Below are 6,000 nucleotides of genomic sequence, written 5' to 3'. Positions count from 1 at the left end.
ATTAGCAAGATTCATTTGATTGTAATTTCTCAATAATTCAGAATTCAAGATTATGGAAGTTACAATTTTAAACTCTCTCTTTTCTTCAGTTTAATTAGTACTAATGGTTTTGAGCTGTTTCTATTGTAGTTAATATACTATACTAATTACTATATACTATAGTATAAAACTGAACCCAAACAGAAACCATGTTCTTTGTATTAATTTCAGGGCTTAATGGCAAAAAAAAACCAAAACCTTTACGACTTTTTGCAATTATATATAAACCTTTTAATTTTTGCAATAATATCCAAATTACATTATTTTGTTGCAATAATATCCAAATTGCACTTTTTATGTGAATGTTTTTGAGTTTTTTGCCTTTTTGGGACTTTTACTATATTATTATACATCAAAACATAATAATAGCCTAATATCTTAATTAAAAACAACAAGTTTAGCCATCAATTTGACTATTATTGCATTTTCAAAAAAAAAAATTTGACTATGATTGCTACAAAAAATGCAATTTGGATATTATTGCAACAACGAAAATGCAATTTGGATATTATCGTAAAAATTAAAAGGTTTGAATATAATTTCAACAAGTCGTAAAGGTTTGGGTTTTTTTTACTATTAGACCTAATTTCAAAGCAGTCAGTAACATATCAAGATGTCTTTTGTCTGTATTAGTAAATTCCTTATCTTTCTAACTCTATGGACCGTATTTTTTAGTTTATTTTCAAAAAAACCATTACAGATCTTGATTTTTTTAAATTGTCTTTAGTGCATAATTAAATTTATCATAAAACCCTTTTTTCTCTTCTATTTTTAAAAATACATTCACGTTCTTTATGTAATACACTTTGTTTCAGATCACTTTTTTTATTCTTTTTAGGCCAAATGTTATAAAAAGGCCAAACCTTTCACAAAAGTTTCACAAAAGTCCTGGACTTTTAATTTTATCGATTTTGGCCAAAAACTGATTATTTGGTTTCACAAAAGTCCTGACCTTTCAATTTTGTCAATTTTGGCCAAAAATGGATTATTTGGTTTCACAAAAATCCTGAACTTTCAATATTTGGCATGCCACATAGGCGTCACATAGGCGCCACATAGACAAATTGAAATCAAATTGAAAGTTGGCCACAACTGAAACCAAATAATTTATTTTTGGCCAAAATTGACAAAATTGAAAGGTCAGGACTTTTGTGAAACTTTTATGAAAGCTTTGGCCTTTTTACGACATTTGGCCTTCTTTTTAATTAGTAAATTTATTCTCTATTCATTTTAAAAGGCTACAGGTTTCATTTTATTTTTGAAAAAGTCGTTAAATATCAACAATGAAGTTGAACTTCAAATGCTACATCGTAATTTTCCTTGGGGAACAAATATAACTACCTCAGCTCCTAAAAAAATTAAATATTAAAAAATAAGCTTAATGTATGGCCAAGTAATTTTTCTTGATAGACAAGTATAGCAACCTTAGCTCCTATTTAAATAATAAAATTAGAGAAAATTACATCAAATCACCCAAAAACTCAAATCTTTATGTTAGTGATCCAGCCTTTTTTTTATAGTAAAAGTCCCTCAATTCTTAAGAAAAGTTTCCATGCCTACCTTTAAATAATTGTCATTCCTATTTTATCCTTATAGTGTATTTTTCTTATTATGTTTCTATTACACACAATCATTTTCTTCCTATTTGTTCATGCATCACCACGTGATTATTACCCTTATCCCTTATCTGTTCATTCTTTTTTTTCCAAACCTGCTTATTTAATTTAGGCCGAAGGTACAAAAAAACCCCTCAACTTATTCAGAAAGTACAAGACAGCCCTTAAACTTTTTTTGGGTCCAAAACGACCCTTTAATTTTTTTTTCCGAACAAAAAAACCCTTCCATCTAAAATCTCCGTTAAATGGTGACGTGGCGCATAGGGAAAAAATTTAAAACCATCCTTAATGTTTGAAATACTTACCATTTTTATGTTTTTAATTTTTTTTAATCATTTTCACCATCTTCTTCTTTTAAAAACCTATAATTAATTAAAATTATAAATTAAAACTCAATTAAGCCTATCAAAAATTAAATAACACTTCAAAACCTAATTAAATTAATCAAAATCTAATTAACCACAGATTTTCGGCCGCCGCCACTCACCGACTGCCGGAATTTTCTTTCCGGCATTCAATATTTTTTGCCGACGGTGGTGTCATCCCTTTTAAGGGATGAACTGAGATGTTCATCCCTTTTAAGGGATGAAAGTTCATCCCATTTATGGGATGAACTGAGATGTTCATCCCTTTTTAGGGATGAACATCCACTGTTCATCCCTAAAAAGGGATGAACAGCTCATGTTCATCCCTTTTTAGGGATGAACACAGCTCATGTTCATCCTTTTTAGGGATGAACACACAGCTGCTGTCTTCCTTTTTTGGGATGAACAGTAACGGTTCATCCCTAAAAGGATGGAGCGAGGCGGCAGTGGGAGTGTGGGCGAGGCGGCGGTGGCGGATGGAGCGGCGACGGATGAGGCGGCGGTCCGAAAATCAGTGGGTGAATGGGTGGTTAGAATAGGTCATTATTGATTTGGTTTTAGTTATTGATGTTTAAAAGAAGAAGATGGTGAAAATGATTAAAAAAAATTAAAAACACAAAAATGGTAAGTATTTTAAACATTAAGGATGGTTTTGAATTTTTTTCCCTATGCGCCACGTCACCATTTAACGGAGATTTTGGATGGAAGGGTTTTTTTGTTCGAAAAAAAAAATTAAAGGGTCGTTTTGGACCCAAAAAAAGTTTAAGGGCTGTCTTGTACTTTCTAAATAAGTTGAGGGGTTTTTTTGTACCTTCGGCCTTTAATTTATCATGCTTACTCCTTTTTTAGTTTATGCGGACACCTGCTCAATTTAACTTTTTTGACTTACAAGTTACAACCCATGCTCATTCTATTTAAAATTATTATTGTATATGCTATTTTATTTCTTTTGTTCATTAGACTATAAAATTAATCTCATTCTTTTTCATGAAAAATTATGTCATTATAATAATATTATTTTAATATATAATAATAAAATTATAAAATTTTTATTAATTAAATTTATATAATCTTTTCTAAAAACTCTATGCCGGTTAGTGACAATCAAGCATTATTTTTTATTACAATTATTTATGACCAGATATTTGGTGGTCTAATCCGCTATGGTCAGTGCAAACTCAATATAAATTTGATGTCAATTTTTTATTTGTTTATTTAACTAATTATAAATTTAAATTTTATTTTGTCTAATTAAATTAATATAAGTGTAAATAAAATAAAAATTTAATGTAAATTGAACATTAACTTAGAGTAAACTAAGTTAAAGTAATTTTTTATTAAATTTTTTATAGTTTTTCTATTAACTTAGTTTAATTAAATTTATTTATTAAAAATTTATACTATCGAGAATTAGTATATAGAGTGATAAATAAACGATTAAAAATTAAAAATAAACTATCTAAACTTTTGTACGGTACTGAATCTAGAAAAGAAAAAGAAAGTGATGATAAATAATGAAATTATTTGTTATCTTGTTGTATGGTTTTACAAATTTGATGGTTTTTAATTTTATTTTTTTAGCTTTTATTCCAACTGACATTTACGGTTGTTTTATTTTTATTATAGAATTGAATAACTCTTTTAATTGAAATGTATTTGATAGTCTAGAAAATCGAAAATTAATCTGATGTGAACCTAATGTGAACCTCTATCAACTGAACTAATTTAATTCAATTTTTAATCATATTTATCTTGCTGCTGTTTACAATTTTAAATGACATTTTATATTGAGAGAAATTTGAGATTTAGTGTTATATACTAATTGAATATCTCTTTTAAGTGAAATGTATTTGAAAATTATAAAACTGAAAATAAACCTAATGTGACTCTGATGTGAACCTATATCAACTGAATTATTTTAATTCAACTTTTAATCAAATTTATCTTGCTGCTCTTTACAATCTTAAATGACATTTTATATCGAGAGAATTTTGAGATTTAGTGTACTAATTGAATATCTCTTTTAAGTGAAATGTATTTGACAATTATAAAATCGAAAATCAACCTATTGTGAACCTACTGTGAACCTATATTAACTGAACTACTTTAATTCAATTTTTAACCAAATTTGTCTTGCTGCTCTTTATAATTTTAAATGACATTTTATATAGAGAAAATTTTGAGATTTAGTGTAATATAGATTGAATATTTCTTTTAAGTGAAATGTATTTGATAGTCTATAAAGTCGAAAATCAACCTGATGTGAACTTGATATGAACTTATATCAACTGAACTATCTTAAATTTTTTTTTTATAAAATTTGTTTTACTGCTCTTACAATTTTAACTGAAATGTTATATAGATAACATTTTGAAATTTAGTGTAATATACAAATTGAATATCTCATTTAAGTGAAATGTATTTGACAGACTGTAAAACCAAAAATCAACCTGATGTGAACCTTATATGAACCTATATCAACTGAACTACTTCATTTTAATTCAATTATCAATGTGTATGTTGAATGATAGTTAAGAAATAGAGTAGTAGAGAAAATGTATAGCAGTGTTCTGTTTTCAAATTAAAGGAAAAGCATATGAAAATATAACCATTTATCTTGCTATCTTATAGTTTTGTTGGTGTTATGTTTTAATTAGAGTGTATAAAAAATCGAATAACTAAATTTATTAATGTCTCCATTTAATTATTATTTTTTGTATGTAAGTTTTGTATAAATTCAAAGTGAACTTAATATCTAACTCAATGTAAGTGTAGCATAAAACACTAATTCAAATTACCAAATAAATTATGATATACATAATATAAATAAAGAAAAACAAATTAAAAAATAATATAAATTTTTAAAGTTTTTCCGTAGTGGTCGGTGTAAACTTAATATAAATTCGATATGAACCTAATGTGAACTCAATGTAAACTTAATATCAACTCAATATAAACTAATCTAAAAAAATTCTTAATAAACTGATTATAAATCTAAAATTAACTTACTATAATTAAATTAATTTATTAAAATTTACACTATTAAAAATAAATTTATAAAGTGACAAATAAACTAATAGTAAATTGAAATTAATTTTTTTAAAATTTTCCGTACTGGTCGGTGTAAACCTAATATAAACTCAAGATGAACCTAATAGAAATTTAATATAAAATCAATGTAAAGTAATTATAAATCTAAAATTAACTTACTATAATCAAATTAATTTAATTAAAATTTATGTCGTTAAAAATAAATTTATAAAGTGACAAATAAACCAATAATAAATTAGAAGTATTTTTTTTAATTTTCCATAGTGATCGGTGTAAATTTAATATAAACTCAATATGAACCTAATATAAATTCAATGTAATTAATATCAATTTATTGTAAACTAATCTGAAATAACCTGATTATAAATCTAAAATTAACTTACTATAGTAAATTTAATTTATAAAAATTTACACTATTCAAAATAAATTTATAATGTGACAAAAACTATTGAGGATTTTATTGAATGTAAATTAAATTATAAACTTAAAGTATATGTGTAGACATACATTAAAAATAAAGTTATTAATTTCAGCTTATCAAAGTGGATTAATCTTAATCAACCATTCTTTTTATTATAAACCTGCCATTATGATTATCTTTTATTTTGTGCAAATATTTGTTTTTCTTTTGTCCTCCCTTCCAGGTAATGAAACTTGATTCAGAATCCAATGATAAAGCATTTTCTATTAAGAGAACATTTTCCGGCAATTCTGCCCAACTACACAGGCAAAACTTGAATTGATTAATTTTCTTCACCTGTGTTCAACGAACAATTACTGTCAGGAGCAAACTTAAAAATATCTTCAATTCCATTCATTTTGCAGATCTAGATTCAGCCTCACCGACATCCTCCCATCATCGCCACCGTCACCGTTATCACCTCGCCGACATCCTCTCACCAGCAACGATAGCCATCAGTATAAAAAGT

Source organism: Mercurialis annua, linkage group LG2, assembly GCF_937616625.2.
Source record: "Mercurialis annua linkage group LG2, ddMerAnnu1.2, whole genome shotgun sequence".
NCBI classification, from domain to species: domain Eukaryota; kingdom Viridiplantae; phylum Streptophyta; class Magnoliopsida; order Malpighiales; family Euphorbiaceae; genus Mercurialis; species Mercurialis annua.
This window is presented reverse-complemented; position numbering follows the sequence as displayed.